Source organism: Pseudopodoces humilis, chromosome 1, assembly GCF_049639895.1.
Source record: "Pseudopodoces humilis isolate 2021_Gansu_Grassland_sample_001 chromosome 1, ASM4963989v1, whole genome shotgun sequence".
Lineage (NCBI taxonomy): Eukaryota > Metazoa > Chordata > Aves > Passeriformes > Paridae > Pseudopodoces > Pseudopodoces humilis.
The window spans coordinates 88,338,408-88,356,065 of NC_142200.1; the positions used below are offsets into that span (position 1 = coordinate 88,338,408).

The window sequence follows — 17,658 nt, forward strand, 5'->3', positions numbered from 1 at the left end:
AGCACATCTTAATTGTAGGTTTCACATTACAAATATATTGAAAAATGAACAGACAAATAAAGCAGTAAAATATTTAGAATTTGTTTCACTCATTTGTTTTTTATATGTACTCTTGAGTATATTCTCCTTCTGCCACATGCATGTGAACTCAATTGGTGTTTAATGGAAGCTTTGTGAAAATGCTGAGGAAAAACAGTATTTCTCTGAAACTCAGGTTGTACTTTGATATCAGGTTGTATCATATGAGCATATGAGAGACTTTCTGTCCAAAGGAATATTGTCTGTCTTATTTCCTTTGCCCTGTTATCTTTGGAGATTATTTATTTTTAATAAGGCAATGGCATCAAAAAATTGCAGAGCTAGATTGTGCTGCCTACGCAGAATGGTGTGTAGGAGTCTAATGACTGTTTTTCCTCAAAAAAAAAAGTCCCACAAGTATGCAAACTGCCCCCAGATGACCCTGCTAGGATGAAGGCTGAATCATAGAATCATTTAAGTTGGAAAAGGCCTTTAAGATCACTGAGCTCAGCCATTTACCCAGCACTAGTTAGTCCTCCACTAAACCATGTCCTCAGGTGCCATGTCTACACTTCTTTTAAATATCTCCAGGGATGGTGATTCAACCACTTCCCTGGGCAACGTCCTAAAGTCCAATCTAAACCTCCTGTGACACAACTTGGGGCCATTTCCTATTGTCCTATTGCTTGGTACTTTCGACACAGCTGACTCCCACTCACTACAACCTCCTTTCAGGTTGTGAAGACACATGAAACCTCTGGAGAAAATTTGCTGTAGGAATGAGGAGGTGGAGGAGACAGAAATAAATATTTGGATATAGAGTCCCTTTCTTCATTAAGAGGATTCTTACAAAAAAGGCTTGAATGAAGGATTGAGGGACTTACATTTTTTTAATTGTTAAACAGAATCTGAAACACCGTCACTAATCCAGTAGACCAGCAATAATCGGAGAGCAAGAGAATACTGTATGACACTGGAAAGGATTTTATGCAGATGATGTCATTCTTTCTTTGAATGAGTGCTATTAATCTGCATCTGAAGCATAAAACCATGAGGTAATGGAATACATTAATTACTGCAAGCTGCCAGTGTCTCTAGGCCAGTGGTTACCAACAGTTTTGGAGCCAGTCTCTTAGCACTTTTCCTCCCGGCCCTTGTCCCCCGTGGAAAACTTCCACCTTTTCCCATATTAGCTGAAATTTCCCATTTCATCTGGCCAGAGTCTTTGCTGCTCTCCTGTGTCCCAGCTCCCCATGCTCCTGCTGCTTTTTTTTACTGCCAGCCCCCAAGCACAAGGCCACACTCCCCAGCAGAGCTTATTCACTTGGCCCCTTGCACTATACTGAGCCTCACCTTCAACATGGACATATCTCTCCCCAGTATGTCTGGGAAGGGAAGTCCTAAGTTACCTGAATTGTTCTGCTAGCTCAGCAGGAGTGGTGAAGGGAATGCAAACACAGAGGATCAGTGTGGCGTGTTTTCCATCACAAATTGTAGAAGAGTGTGAGAGCTCTGTGGTAAGAGCTCATTATTTTGTACTTCCAGGTCCTCAGCACTTGCTCAGGAGGAACCTCGGGGGATTTTCAGAGCATGGCCTTGCAGAGCAAGGTATCAGCATTCCCAGAGTATGCCCAGAACTAGTATAATTTACTAAGGCAATAGCACTTCCATCTGTTTGGAGGGGGTTTTTTTCTGGTTAGTTTCTTGGGGTGGGTTTTTTTTGGTTTAATTAGATTGTACATCCTTTGAACCATATTTTGTAATGTATAATATAAATACAGGCACTTAACTGATCCTGATACTCAATACAGGTTTTATAGTAATCTATTAGAAGGATAAAGATAGTCCTAGCTATTTTTATAGTGGTGTAAGTGCCAGGTCTCTGACCCCAAGGTCTGGCCTGCCATTCCCTGAGGACTGGAGCTTAAGCTCTCAAGTTGTAAGTAATCAAGAGACTTTATTTGTGCAGCTGACATGCTGAGGTATTTAAGGTGTCTGAGATCAGGTCCAGGTGTCTGTAAGGACAGAGCCAGCAGCAGCTCCAACTCAGGCCTGGGGTTGAAAGGACAAAACTAGAGTGAGTCCCCTTCTTTCCATCTTTGATAATCCATCCACATGCTACCAGCCAAACAGCTGGTAGTTCCAAGAGAGAGGAGAAGTTGTGGAAGAGGAATCTGGGAACCAGGATAGTAGGGATAACTGAGACAGAGGAAGCTAAAAGGAAGATGACAAGCTTGATAAGGAAATGGAAAAGGAGGATGAAGATGAAAAAGGATGGGAGAGAAGCATCAGAACTGGTTCAACAATGTGAGACTGTTTAGAAACTCAGAATGACAGTGGAATAGGGGAAAGTAGTCAGGGTAAGAAAAGGCAGAAGACTGGAGCTGGATGAAGGGTCTACAGAGGCACCCTGGTGGGCTGGGGGACTTTGTAGGAGGAAGCTTTGGGGTAGAGCTGGGACTGTCTGGGCAAGGAGGCAAAGGCAGAGCATTCATCAGGGGCAGGAAAACTGTACAGCAAGGGGATGCTTGGGAAGCAGAAGGAATGAAGGGAGGAAGAGACTCAGGCAGGGGAAAGTGTAGTTTGGGAAAGAGCCTCAGATGGGGAGGGAGGGAGGGAGGAAGGGAGGGATTCAGCTGACAAGGAGAAATGGATAGGGCTGAGGAGTGCCAAAGGTGAAGAATCAAAGCAGAAACATCATAGTGGGGTGGGACAGAGTCAGTCAAGCTGGGGAAGTAAAAGCAGAAGAGCATGTGTCCCAATGGACAGCAGTGTCCCTCAGGGGTCTGTGCTGGGACCAGTGGTATTTCATAACTTCATTAAAAACACAGACAAAGGGATTGAGTGCCCCCCCAGCAAATTTGCAGATGACACCAAGCTGAGTGGTGCAGTTGACACACCTGGAGGATGGGATGCCATCCAGAGGGATCTGGACATGCTCAAGAAGTGGCCCATGGGAATCTCATGAGGTCTGACAAGATAAAGGACAAAGTCCTGCACATAGGGTGGGATAACCCCTGATAGGCTGGGGGATGAACAGGTCAAGAGCAGCCCTGCTGAGAAGGACTTGGGGTTGCAGGTGGATGAGAGGCTGGACATCAGCCAGCAATGTGTGCTTCCAGCCCAGAAAGCCAAATGTGTCCTGGGCTGCATCCAAAGCAGCACGGGCAGCAAGGGAGGGAGGGGACTCTGGCCCTCTGCTCTGCTCTGGTGAGACCCCATCAGGAACCCTGCATCCACCTCTGGGGTCCCAGCACAGGAAGGACATGAATATGCTGGAGCAAGTTCAGAGCAGGCCACCAGGATGATTAGAAGGTTGGAGTACAACTCCTATGAGGAAAGGCTGTGTTTATTCAACCTGGAAAAGAGAAGGGTTCAGGATGATCTAATTGTGGCCTTCCAGTTCTTGAAGGGAACATACAGGAAAGATAAAGAGGGACCTTTTACAAGGGCATGTAGTGACAGGACAGGGGTGAATGGATTCAGATTGAAATTGGATAGGCTTAAGTCTTGACTGTGAAGGTGGTGAGGCACTGGAACAAGCTGTGGATGCCCCATCCCTGCAAGTGTTCAAGGCCAGGCTGGATGAGGCTCTGATCAACCTGGTGCAGTGAAAGGTGTCCCTGCCCTCAGCAATGGGGTTGGAACCAGATAATCTGTAAGGTCCCTTTCATACCAAACAATTCTATGATTCTATGGCTCTGTGTGCCTCTTGCAGCATATATTTCTTTGATTCATACAGTGTCAGCAAGTAGCATTGAAATCCACTGGCAAAGTGTGTGTGTCTGTGAGTGTGTGTGTGTGTTTGTGGTATACACACTCACATACAAGAACGTGCATACCAGGTGAGAGACTGTCAGATGGTCAAACGCTCATGAAAATTGTCCTTTAGTTAAAATAGGCGATGTCTTCAAGAGCAGTATGCAAGCTCCTGTGTGCTGGGGTACTGAGAGAAAACAGAAACACATTCCTGGGCTTTTGGTGTGTTTTTATAAACTTAGGAAATAATGGCCTTCTTTTTTTATTATTATTATTATTCCCTGTTAATGTTTAAAAATACCAAGTCCTTACTTTTTCCAGTGCTAGAATTAAGGTTGCAAAATGCTCTCAGCTCTGAGACCTATAATTTTAACTGGATCATCATGCATACTTTGTCTCTTAGGACACTTATTTGCTGAAGACACAGGATGGATCTGCTCTGGGACATATCCAGAGTTCCCTTCCTTGTTCTACATAGAAATTGGCAAATGGGTATTTCATGAGACAAAGAACTGAGGATAGAGACTAGAGATTGTCAGAGTTGTATCTTGGTTCTGCTCTAACTCCTATATGATGTTAATCAAGCTTTGACAGGTTGACAGCTTATTTAAGCAAGTGTGTTTCTTATATACTGTATTCCCAGGTTTCAGGTGCTGATGCATATGTTTGCAGCAAAAGTCAACTTAAGTTGTTCCCTTGTCAAGTAAAGTGCTGTATAATGCTAAGGCTTCTAAAAGAAAAATCAAACTGGGCATTTAAAATTAATGAACAAATGGGTATTTGTTATACTAGAGTGGCGGGTGTTATGGATATTAGCAATTCTGTCTCCACCACAGGGTTTGAGTGGCACCATTACTAAGGCTTTGGTACCATGCCTTGAGCAATATGGCAAAAAGGAATATTGAACAGGAGCTCATTAATGGTGCAATCACACACAATTTTCTGGCTGCAGCAGATCCTGTCTCACGGGTTGCTGACCTCTCAGGTCTGCTGGTAGATCTCACTGTTCCTCAGCTTTGCAAAAATGATCTGCCTTAGCATGGGCACTGCTTTGTCTGCCATTTAAAAGCACACACACCCCTGTGCTTCTCCCAACCCCCCCCCCCCCCCCCCCCAAAAAAAACCCAAAAAACCAAAACTGGATCATTTGACAGGCTTTGAGTTAGGAAATGACTACAGATGGAGCTGTGCTGGCAGATCATAAAGTGTGATTTTGTCCCTGGTAGAGAAGGGGTGATGAGCAGCTGGTGGTAGCACCAGGGCAGTGACTCTTTCTTGGGACGAGCTCTGATCAAAGCACATCTGATCCTGTTTCACTGGGGTGCCACCCTCAGCAGCACACAGAGCATGGGCTGGCCTTCAGGCACAGCAAAGGAGCACAACAGGATGCTGGGCTCCAGTACTCACTGCACAGGACCAAACTATGCTGCACAGGTGACATCTCTTGTGGTGTTTTCCAACTGCTAAGTGGTGAACTTTACAGTGTGAAATATATTCTGAGCACATTTTTATATGTCAGTACACATGGAAATACATGTTACACAAGGTATGCCTGTGCCATGCATATGTATGGAAATATATTTTTGCTACCTTTTGTTTGCTATGCACTAGGAAATACTCAAGGGGCAAATTAAGCAGTCCTACGGCCCAATCAAAATTACAATGAGTCTATCAAGTAGACCTCACAGAGAACATTTAAATCCCATAGGCATTTCAGAGACACTTACTAACTTCTGATGCTCCTTAAATATTAACAGCTGCTCTGGACTGTTGGACAAAAGATCATTTGGAAAGTGGTTTTTGCAGATCCATGACATAACGGTGTCTCAGTTGAAGTTTAATGAAATCATTGTGTAACATGTTTGATTCACCATGGAGTTGCTAAGTAGTGTGTCCCAAGTCTCTGCAGCAATACAAGGCATAACTGGGGTGGGGGGCTGGTGGTGGGGGGAATAGAAAAAGGAAATGTTTTCTAAATCAGGCCCATAACCTGAATCTTATGTCAGAAGTGAACAAAACAAGTTTCCTAGCTGAAGGTGGAATCTTAAAGCTTCTTTGATTTGTGCCAGCTGGTGGTCCCAAGAGCACATTGAAAGGAGAAGCAAATAGCCTGAGGACAGCAACCAAGCACTGACTAGTGGTGAGGATGCCCTAGTCTTAATCCTTATGCCATCCTCAGAGAAGATAAAAGGATATATAAGGTGCTCTGCTAACTTCATATTAGCAAGTTAGGCAACTCCCCCAGAGTGAAGCCAGATGGCTTTCAGGTTTTGGTTTGTCTCTGCTATTCCAAAAGACTGTAGTGAAGATATGTGGGCTGAGCTGGGAAACCTGCCCTTCTGCTCTGGTGTACCTTGAGTGATATTCATGTATGAAATGCATCTGTTTTGATTGAGAAGGATTTACCAATGGCAAAGAGGCTTGACATTGGCAGAACAATCATTCCCCACCACCTGGTACTGTGTTCTGCACTGAAAGAAGGATTGAAAGGTAGTTAGAGCTCAAGAACCATTTTATAGAAATTTAAAAGACAAGAGGTGCACCACTACAGTGACATGGGTGTTGAAGCCTTGAAATGCCTTACAAGACACTTTACCACTTTACCACACAAACCTTCCCTGAGGGAACTAATTTTGCCTGTTGGGAGAAAAATAATCTATTCTTCTTTGAATGAGAAAAACTGAGTTAAAATTGGAAATAATATTCTGACAAACTGCACCACAAAGGTGGAGAAAGCTTCCTGTCACACTCTTGATGTGATAACCTAGAATAAATGCCAGTTGGTTGAAGAAGCTGTCCACATGGTAACCATTCATGCTATGTACAAGTGATGCAATTGGTTTTTGTAATCCCAGACAAAAGTAGACTCTTCTGAAGCATTGTCAGCCTGTGAAAAGCTTCCAAAGACCAAAGCTGCTGCTGAAAAGCCAATGGTGTGGCCAGCTTCCAGCTTGGCATCTGCTGCTAATGTTCCATCTACCTAAAATTGTCATTATAACATAGTTAGAAAAGGCGTTTTTCATTTCCTGCTCTGTACTGATGTGTAGAGTTACTGTGTGCTGTTAGCAACTAAGTGCTGGTTTTCACTTCAGGAACAGATGCCTTTTATTGAAGGCTGGATCCTGGCAGCCCCTCCATAATTACAGAGATGGAAAAGGGTGCAAGGAGCTGCCTGGACTCAAACATGCATATGCGATGCTCTTTCTATCAAGTTTGGTTTTCTCTTTTCACTGTCCTCATCTTTGGTTTCTCAGATGGCTTCTCTTCTGATAAGAACACGCTTATTGAGAAGAGGAGCCCTTGCTGCATCTCTCCAGCACATGAGAATGTTCCTGGATGCAGGTAGCTGCAGTCCCCACCCAGATCTTCCTTGTGTGAAATTGTTGGTTCAAGCTTTATGGGCTGCCCTGTAGTTTCTAAAATATTTCAGACCTCCTCCACTAAGACATGCTAGGCAGCTGCCAGTCTCTAAAGATCAGGGCATGATGGGCACTCATGGTGGCCAGAGTTTAGTGTGAATCAGACTCATTTTCTCTGAAGCAATTTGAGAAGCTGAAACTGTCCTTGTCCTCTACCTGGATAATCTCTTCCTGATGGTGGTCATGAATCATTCTTTAATAACTCTTCCATAGAGATGGTTTTGGCATTCTGTTGAGTCATCTGTGTAATCTGGGAGGGTTTGCTGTACGCTGGCTCCACACCTGCATTTTCCAGAACAGCCCAGTGGGAAATGCCTCGTGCAGTCGCTCACAGTGTTCTGAACGCGGTACCATGCACCATTCTTGGTCACCCCCATCTCTTTTCAAAAGTAATGTAGCTATTGTAGCATTCTTCCTTTCCAGGTTTCAGCTAAGCCAGGTCATAATCACATGTTTACTGTGAGGCTGTTTCTCCTGGCTGAAGATAATTCCTCTGTGAGGTACTGGTCCAAGTGCGGAGGTCTCCATTCCCACTGATCAGCCAGCAGGTGGAAATGTGTTTACATACACCATTTGCTTCTTTACAGAATGAACTCGGTAATCTCAAACCACTGAAGAAGGCAGTCTGAACTAGCCCATGTGCAGTGGAGCAGCTCAGGGTGTGTCCACACAACCCCTTCTGCTGGCAAAGAAGAAGCTGTGAACTTCAGGTGGGACTCCGACACACAATCACAGAAAAAGTAATGTGAGTAGCAGACATTTACCCACAGCCTGGAAATCCATCTGACTTCAGCCAGGTCCATTTGAGGTAATGGTAGCACATGGACAGGCTTTTAAATATTAAAAGATTCCAACAGAAACTAAATTAAAAACTAATTATACAAACTTGCAATGAAGAAGGAGGAATAAACATAATAACTGAACTCTATTAAGGGATTTGCATTTGTACGGGAACATTTGCAAAACTAAATGTTTTAAAAATTGTTTCAGATAATTTGGCCAGTAATAATTATCACATAAAATCAGACTGTAAACACAGAGAAAACCAAATTAAGCTGAGACATGAGGTAAAGTAAGTTATTAATAAGAATCATTGTTTCGTATTTTGTATACTTTTTTTCAACAGCCCTGAAATGTCTTACTGCAGGATAATTAGAATATAATCTTGTTCCAAGAAATCCAGCGCTTGCAAGCCCAGCCCTGTGTGTGTTTGCATTCAAGTCTGTCTGCACACTGCTTGGAACAACCTGACTGATGTGCCAGATACCCACTAGTATCTATTAGAGAGCAGGGAGAAGGCAAACAGCACTAATTTTTCAGTTTATTTTTAACTTAGGAAGGAGTACAGGTGCCATTAAAGGCCATAAAAAATAGAGAGCATCTTGGAAAAGTTATCCTTGTGGAATGGAAAGATCAAAGGGAGAATCAATATGGGGAAAATAGTCTAAAAGTGAGCATAACAGGTAGTAGTAGAAATACAAAGCAGTAATGCAAATAAAAGAATAAAAAATTTTTAAAAGGATGTGGAAGGATGTTGAAAGTACAGAACAATTCTTTCCAGATTTATAATGATTTGTAGACACTAGAAAGAAACTAGAAAGTTCTTAAATAAATTTTAAAGTAGCCTGGATGCAAGTTGGAATGCAACCCATATTATTTGCAGCTTGAAACTTTTGCCTAAAAGTACTTGTAATCCCTTTATTACAGCTGTCTTTCTTTAACTTCTTAGTATTTTGTGTGCTATGTGACATCATACAGATTTTTAGAGTTAAGGTCTATTCCAAGCCTTAGAGGTTCTAAAATCATAAGCCAGATATTTGGAAATTGAGAGGGGGGCTTAAGAATAGAGAATTAGTATAGTGACATATAGGTTGTGTGTATGTATATATATATATATATGTATATTTTGCAGTTTCTTTCACTCATTCTCTCCATCAGGCTCCTGAGAACACTTAATATTTCTCAATAAACCTGGCCAGCCCCATCTGGGACCTCCACCCAAGAACCTTAGAAGGGAGCAGAGCCCTGTTTTAGTTCACCTGGGGACTGTCAGCATCTTCTTGAACTGTTGGGAGGTATTTTGGTCTTCAGCTCAGCCTGGCTAGGACTTGCTATGGAGACCCTTTTTTGGATCTCATTGTCTGCACTAGCTGCCCAGCCTAAATTGGGCACTGTCTTATCATCATGACCCTACTTGGACATCACTGGACCTGACTAATGAAGTGGCCTCCTGGTTCTGCCTTTCTGGTTTAATCTTGGATCTGCCCTGTCAGCATGCTTTTGCCTTATGGTCTGGACTCTTGGTTGCTCTCTCTAAGCCCATCCTGCTTGGCTAACTTGAGGCTGCAGGGCAGGCTATGGGGTCACCTCAGTTCCTGGCTTGCCATCCCTTGAAGAAAAGACCTGCTTTTGCTCTTCTCTCTTCTGCTTTCTTCAAGTGTGTGTGTGTGTGAGTGCACAGAGGTGAGGTACTGTGCTATCACAGTGACAGAAGGTGGTGGCTCCTACCTACTCTACAGAAGTGCTGTAACTGAAGTCATCTCTTTGCCTAAGGAAGAAGGAACTGTAGCTAACTGCTTTTCCCCTGGAAGCATGAAAGTAGAAGCAGAAGGCAGCGATAAGGAATAGAAGTCTCTGGCATCATTGCTATATTATCTGCACCACAGGAGGAAAATATAGATAATAGTTTTATTTTCAGATGTGAAGATCTGTGGTTCAGATTTAGCTAGAGGACTTTGCCCACAAATATAGATAATCCTCTATTCAGTGTTTCACTTCACTGAAAAGCCTTGCTTGTTTAGGTAAGAAATGTGCACTGACGTGCCTCATGTGTTTCCAGAGCTCAGTGTTTAGGTCACACTCGGTAATTCTTATCAGTCAGACTGATCCACTTGTGTTTTATAGGTCAAGGGGACTGGGATTCTGCAGTAAGCTTCCAGAATCACCTTTTGATCACTTTTTGTCACTGCATCCAACCAGCTCCACAATATCAAGGAATGTTTTTGGCCTTGGTAGCAACACGACTGGGCAGCAGGTCCCAAATTTGAAAACAAGAAGAAGCTATTTGTATTGCCATGTTTTCTCTGTGCTTCCACTGGGAGCTGCTTAAGAGGTATCCACCAAATGGTCAGCCCAGAGGGAGGATGACAGAGAAATGAGTGGAGAAAGTTTCAATCTTTCCTAACCTACAACTTCTCGAGATACATCCAGACTGGGAAAAATAAGATGGAACACAGTGTCTCCTCATGCAGCCTGGGAAGGGAGAAGGTGCTTTGAAACTGGGAGAGAAGTAATGTGGAGAAAAACTGGATAAAGAGACAAAACACAGCAGGAAGACAGGCCCTGGGAATGGGAGTAGGGAATGAAGAAGTAGTTAAAAAGAATGTGTAAGTGGGAAGGGTATATTAAAAAGAAAGTTTGTATGCAGCCTCTGGGTCAAAAAGGGGAGATGAAAAGGTAGGTTCCATGAGTTTGGCCTCCATAATCCATTATCCTGCTTACTTTATTCTGCAGTCCATAGCAGTGAAGTGTTTCTGCATCTCTTAGTTTGTGTGAATAATATGTTCTTGGCATCAGCTTTGGTTTTAATGTGATTGGTTTTTAAACATAATTAGAAGTGTTTTTACAGCTTTGTGTATTTCTGTTTAAGAGACAACAAAAAGTAATGCATGTTTTTTTCACTAGAGAAAGAGCTCTAAAACATTACACCAGAATGGCACTACTGCCTTCATAATAAGGATATGCATGATGGATCATTGCAGAATTGGCTCTGAATGTTTGCCAGCAAAGCCTCTGACTCAACAGAAAGCACAACCTGTGGTTTGTTAGCCCCGTTGACCTCAGTGCCTCATTGTGCAAGCGGTTCACAGGATCAGATACCCCAAAATCGAGCCTTAGATGGGGGAGGAGGTGTTAAGTAATGTTTCAATTATGAACTTTCTTGATTTAGTAATATTCACTTTCCTTTTTCATTTGGAGTTTACTGTGGAGGCTACAGTAAGATCATCAGGGACTCCAGGAATGCATGGTCCCACTAAGCCAAGGGGATAACTCACATGCTCAAATGATGCCTGTAAAACTTGATACAAGAACCCCTTATGCACATGCTCTGGTTTTCTGAGAGTGCATTAGTGGGACTTAACAGACACACAAATTCTTTCCTGAAGATAGGCACAGGAAAAATTACTCCACAAAGGAAATGCCTCTCCATAGAGGGATTCACAGCTGTACTATGTACTCTTCCCCCTCACTGCACTCTAGTGCCTGAAGCCTTTGGGGAGCTGAGCTGTTCTTCACAGACTTGTCTCCTATCTGTGTCCAGCATCTGCCTCGTGTGGCTTGGTTCTCTTTATCTCAGCTGGCCTGGCCTCCATGCTGGATTTCTTCTGGTCAAGCAGACAAACCCAGTATTTTTAAGAAGTGAGTGCACACAGTTTTTGGGTTTTATAGGTTGATTGGCCGCTCCTCCTGTAGCATTTTTATGTCAATAATATAATCTAAGAATTTTGAAGGACCTTTGGCAATTAAATCCAGTGGAAGATTCAGTGTATTCTGCTTTTTCATGTATTTCCATGAGCTTATCTGCAAGTTTAACAGTGCATCAGTGTCAGATTATACTTTCCACAAATGTACACACATTTAATTCATCAGAATGGCTGTTCCACAGTTTGGTCCAAATAACACATAAATATTTTTAATTAATACATATTTTTGTGACTTTAAAAAGGCCTTAACACTTGCTGTAAAAACGGGACTGGGGAATGATTCACTTCTGAAAGAATTAGTGTGCTGTTTCTGTTGTACTACTTCTTAAGCCAACAGACAGCTTTGAGACCTGCTGCTGCACCCTAGAACATGTTTTGATGTTGCCTTTCAAGTGTTTAAACAGAAAATAGAGTCAGTTGTGAAATGTCTTACTCCTTTTTGATGAAAAGGAGCTTCAACTGGAAAGTGACAAAGCCATGGCACAACTCTCTGGAAGGGGCACAATATGCAGCTGGAGCTGAAGAAGTCTGTGTGGATGCTGCCAAGCCAGACTGGAGCAACAGCTTGGATCAGGGGGAAACAAGGCTGGATGCTGCAGCAGCCATCAGCTGATCCATGAAAAACCAAACCCAAATTATTTCTCTCCTACTGCTGTGAGAAGCCAGCCTTGTCCCATGCTTCTTATTCGTATTGCTGTAGTTCTCCTTCGTCTGTCTTTCCTCTGTCTTGTACTCTACGTGGGTAATTGTTCATCAATGTGTGAAAATGGGTAAGGGATGCAGTCATACTGCTGTGATTGGATTTTTGGAAAATGAGATCCGTGGCTTTTACAGTGTAGGCCTTGTGAAATTTTGGGACAGCAGCAAGGCTGCAAGTGCTGTGTCTTCAACTTGCATTTGTTTCCAACAGTGTGTATTTAAAATTTTTCTACACTCCTCAGCATCAGAGCTTGACCTTGTTAGCCTTTGACTAATAAGATTTATAAAATCACTGGCCACAACCAGAGAAAATGATTTTTCAGGAGACCCCATAAACAGGGAAATTACATAGAACCACGATAATTCAAAGCAAAACCATATGTTTAATTATGTAGCCATTTGGATTTAAGGATGACTGAACATCTTTAAATGATAGAGCATGGCTTATGAAAGGTGAGCTCTGTGGTTTGTGATGTACCACGGCAAATATTCTCTGTATTATTTGAATGCCATTTCATAGTTCTGAGGAATAAAGGCTAAAGGAACTTGAAGCTTTGTTGTTGAGCTGTGCCTAGTGATCTGCAATATGCCTACAATCCAGCAGTAGGATTCAATCCAATTGATTCCAGTAATCAAATAAATTTTAACATATTTGAGAATTTTCCATAGAATGGGGATTATTTTCCCCTTTGTGGATTTCTTCTAGTCATATCTCTACTGGTAAGGAGGCAGGGGAAAACCTTTCCTCAGCAAATAACTATGTTTTGCTTATTTCCTTCTAACCCTGCAACCTTTGAGCTGCTAAGCTAACTTAACGTGCTCAAAAAGTGATATTTAAAAGACCTCTCCCACACACGTCTGTGACAAACAATACTAGAGGGCCACTGAATGGCAAAAATACTTGGGGAAGAAAGCATGGGTTGGAATGCTTTTTAATCATTCAGATATGTTAAAATGTTTGTGGTTGAACCTAAAGAAAAAGCATACCACTGAAGGCATCTTGGCAAGGTGCACTTGTTTTAAGTGCCTCATGTGTCTCCTGTTTCTTTAACTGATAATATGAAAGGCTTAGGAAAAAATGCTGGCAAACCACACTGTATTTAAATGAACAGTTCAGAACCTAGAGCTACTGAGAAAGAAAGATCAGAGTGAACTGGTGGGGTGAGGTAAAAAGGAGATGCAGTGGAAAATATGAGCAACTTTGTGAAAAAGTTCAGAAACCTGTCTAACTCAGAAGTAAAAGTACCAGGGTAGAAGGGAGTAAAAGGGCTGTGAATGTGCAGAGCCTGCTGACCTACAGAGAAGCAGCTTTTTCTGAAAAGACAGAAGCAATTTTCAGTGGAAAGCCAAAAGCTCTGGGACTTGCTTTTCATGGGTACATCTACACTAACTTCAGAGCACCGGCCCAAGCTCAAACTTGCCTCATGTTTGGACACAAGACTCTGCTCAGGGCCTTGGGTGAGCTCCATCTCTGGGAGGAGGTGGGGAGGCTTTGCTGGCTCAGTCCTTTAATATAACCCAAATGGTATCATACCATGCACTTCAGAGGAGCCTTTGCCTTCTCCCAAATCCTCCATTCCAGATCCCATAATTCTGTGTGGCAATTATCTCCCTTCACAAAAGTGCTTAATGTCACATCCCACAAAACCCTGCTGGATGTGTGGTGTGCTGAGTACGAGGCATTCATAGGATGCCAGTGGTCCAGCCTGCTCCTTATTGTGCTAAGGGCAGGTCAGAAGCAGCAAGGCCACACCATCTGCCTGCCACTGGGGCTTCCTCTTGGACAAAAAGGCAACAGTGGTTTAACCAGTACAATTTTAACCATTTTTTGTTTTTCTCCTTAGACTTTGGCATGCCATCACAAATGGTTTGGCCAAACACGGGCCAGCCTGGAAAATGCTGAGGGTGACTCCCTGTCTCTTGGCCTCATCAGGTGTCTCTGCAGGGAGGATGCTGCATGAGGTGTGGGCTCGGCACTAGTCTCACCAGGGCTTGCAGTACCGAAGGACACCTCACAGGGACTCTGTTAGCAGGTATTCTTTTATTGGACGCTTTACTCTCTGGCTGGCCTCTTGTCTGATCTCTGTCCTGTGACCTGCCACATGAGGCCTCATGCGCTGGGAGGAAAGAAGGCTGATGTCGGGCTGTGGTGGTGGTGGTTAAAGTAGGGTTGAAGTAGAATTTCTTCCCCTGCCTCCATGAGCTGTCCTGTGATTACCCTTGGGGAAGCTCCCCAGCAGTTGTGACTCTTCCAAAGAGAGAGAAGGACAAAAACTCACCAAAGAGATTTTAGCATGGCCTCTTAAATGTAGGTACTGCTGTCTGAGACGCTCTGATATCATTAAGATGAACATGATGTAAATAAGTAGATATGATATCAGTGATGTTGAAGTTCATTGAAATGTTTGGTTAATAATACCTGGAAAAAAGGTGAAGCTCTGTCAGTGAACTGTGCCCTATATCACATGATTAACCCAAAGCTGGACAGATTTGTACCTCTTCTTGCCCACAGGAGCTCATACCAGGTACCACCACACAGAGCTGCAGTGTACACACATAAATAAAAGAGAAGGTTGTGCCAAAATTCTTCGATGAACAGTTTGCATTATTTAATGCCAGTTTCTCCAAATCAGAAAGAACTGAGCCAACTTATGGGTTAATGAAAAGCAGCCCCTACCTTCAGGGCACCCTGAGAAGGGTGGGGATGAAGGATATTGCCATGCAAAATGTCCCAACAAAGACCAGCTTCTTGTTTGGAGCTGCAGGCTGGGAGGAGCAGTGCATGGCCAGGTCCCTGCTGTTGCCCTTGCCCGCCTCCAGGAAAGTGTGTGGCTGCTGCTGACAAGGGAGAGTTATGAGTATCTGGGGTGACAGCTACTGCTACAGAAAAGGGGTAAATGACCTCCCCTCACATGAGTCGTTGCTGCCCTATCTCTCCAGCCCTGCTGCAGGAGTGGCAAGCCCTAGGAAAGTTCTAAGCACCCACTGGTACCAGGTAAGCCAAGATCCTCTGACTTTTATGTGAGTAGTGCTCAATGAGAAGCCTCAGAGCATAAGCTAATAGACAGCAGTTCTTTTAGTGAAACCTTTATGTTAATAAAATACAGACTACTTATGGAATTTCCCTTCTCTGAGAAAATCTCAACTTCTATAGAGAACAGCACTCAGGCTTGTTCTTTTTCTTTTCAGAACTTCAGAAGTTCCCTCAAAAATTCCCCGAAGCCTTAATAATAATGATTTTCAGTTGCATGTCAGGATGTAATGTACAATGTAAAGTTTTCACATTTGATGCTCAGCATAGTTAAATTTACCACAGTGCTTCACATTCAATTTATTCCAAGAATTCTAGCAAAATCACATACTGTTCAACCAGAGATTTATCATGGGGTGCTTAACAATGAATTATTCAAGACTACCTAATGTATCGTGGCTTCTTGAGAGCTTAATGTGTGTATGTGTATATATTTATACATAAAATACCTGTGAGCCATTACAGAAAACCAGTTTCTGAGCGAGGTTTCAAAAGTAAAACTAGAGGATGTTTAAAAATAGGTATCCTCCTGAAAATACAATGAAATTTTACAGACAAGAAAACCTCAATAATCTTCCCTGTTCAGCTATACACAAAGTCATTTTAAGAGGATCTATATCCTGTAGGACTCCTTTTAGGTGAAATTTTAAAAGTATCTAAATTCTGCAGTGAAGGTGTTGTTGTGCTTTTTTTCCTATGTGCATATTGATGTGGCATTTCAGATCTCACTGAAAAGTTTTAAAGAATTTCCCTCATTTGCAGGTTTGAGAAGATTACTCTGTGCCTCCTACTAGCAATCATCCACAGTACTTTTCCCTAAGTACTTTACTGAGTGGGTATGCACTTCCTTTTTGCTGATGGAAAAACAGACAGAAAAAGATGAAATGATCTGCCCGGGATAAACAGCCTGGTATGCTGCCTTTTCAAAGCCTTTAGGATTGCATTTTTTACCTGACCGGGGGCAGCCTGCTGGAACGACACTAAACTGGGCTCAAGGCAGCTCTTCAGTCCTTAGTTCTGCTTGCTCGAGGGGAGCAGGCTGAGGAGAGTCCCCAGCTCACAGCTGCCTCTTTGGCTGCTTTTTCAGATGGCCGTGGAAATAACCCCAAGGGGCCAGACTTTCAGTTCTTCGTTTTGCCTTCTGACCCAAGCTGACTTTGAGATGACTGGTTTTATGTTCGAGGGTGGATCAGCTGCCACCATCTGATATGCATCCCTGGGGACCTGACTCCTCTTTGACACTTCATTGAGTCTTGTTAAGACAGTTGTGCTTGTTTGCAGAGGAAGGGCACCTATTATATTCCTGCGCACATCGGTGTGATGAGAGGGCTGGATTTTCAAACTCATGGGTGGGAGGCAGTTTGACTACTTCTGGTAGAAGTAACTTTCCCGCTGGCTGCAGGGGGTTTGCTTTGGTCTTATTTCAGCTTGCAAGCTGGAGCATCTATTTCAAACTTATTCAGGTCCTTGTGAAGAGATGAGTGACCTAGAACTCCCTTTGCAGCCAGCAGCAGCTGGGATGGCTCCCTTTTCCTAAGGCATCTTACGAGCGAGAGTCAGTATCTGACGCTTTGTCCCTGATGTGATCACAATCTGAGGCTTTCAGACAATGAGTAGCAAAGAAGGAACGAGATGCTATGTGTCCCAGAGGCCTGCAGGACAGTTTAAGGGACAGCTGAGCAGAACAAGTAGAGCAAGTAGAGGTTCAGACCTAGCTTCCGAGGTCGCTTGGTCTTGGTTTTGTAACTGGTCAGACTTGGTACACTAACTTAAGTTTATAGCACCAGGATCATATTCATGCTGATGTGTTTAGGATAACAGCAAGTTTGTTCATTAGCAAGTCAGAGCCCCAAGTCTAAAAGCCAGACAAAGGAAGAACAAGGGGGTAGGGGGGCAGACAAGGGGGAAGACAAGCATTGTCTCTTAACAATAAAGAATCGTTGTCTTGTCCAATAGGAGTAGCAGAACGCATTTCTCCTGAGGGTCTGATTTTTCCATGAATCTCCACTTCAGTTATGAATTCTGTCTTTTGCCCTAACCACCAGTTGCAAACTAGCCAGAGATTTCACTTATTTTTTCCTCCCATGTTGCCTCTGGGCAGGACGTAGGACAGGTTACCCACAGCAGAGAACCTGCCACCATTGTAAGCTGTTAGTGTTCTCAAAATATAATTTAAGTGAACTTAAGACGAGAAATAGCCCAGAGACAGTGCCTGTGGCCAAAAACTCAGGCAGAAGTGGTGTCACGT

The 17,658-nt window shown here is 43.2% G+C and overlaps 1 long non-coding RNA gene across 1 annotated transcript; it reads left to right on the plus strand.

Annotated features, from left to right (window-relative positions):
- The first annotated feature begins 2,040 nt into the window (after positions 1–2,040).
- Positions 2,041–9,377, plus strand: LOC148185162 (uncharacterized). The gene is made up of 3 exons (XR_015773938.1): positions 2,041–2,095; positions 7,784–7,941; positions 9,135–9,377. It is a non-coding gene; the product is annotated as an uncharacterized LOC148185162 (long non-coding RNA).
- Positions 9,378–17,658: the final 8,281 nt, after the last annotated feature.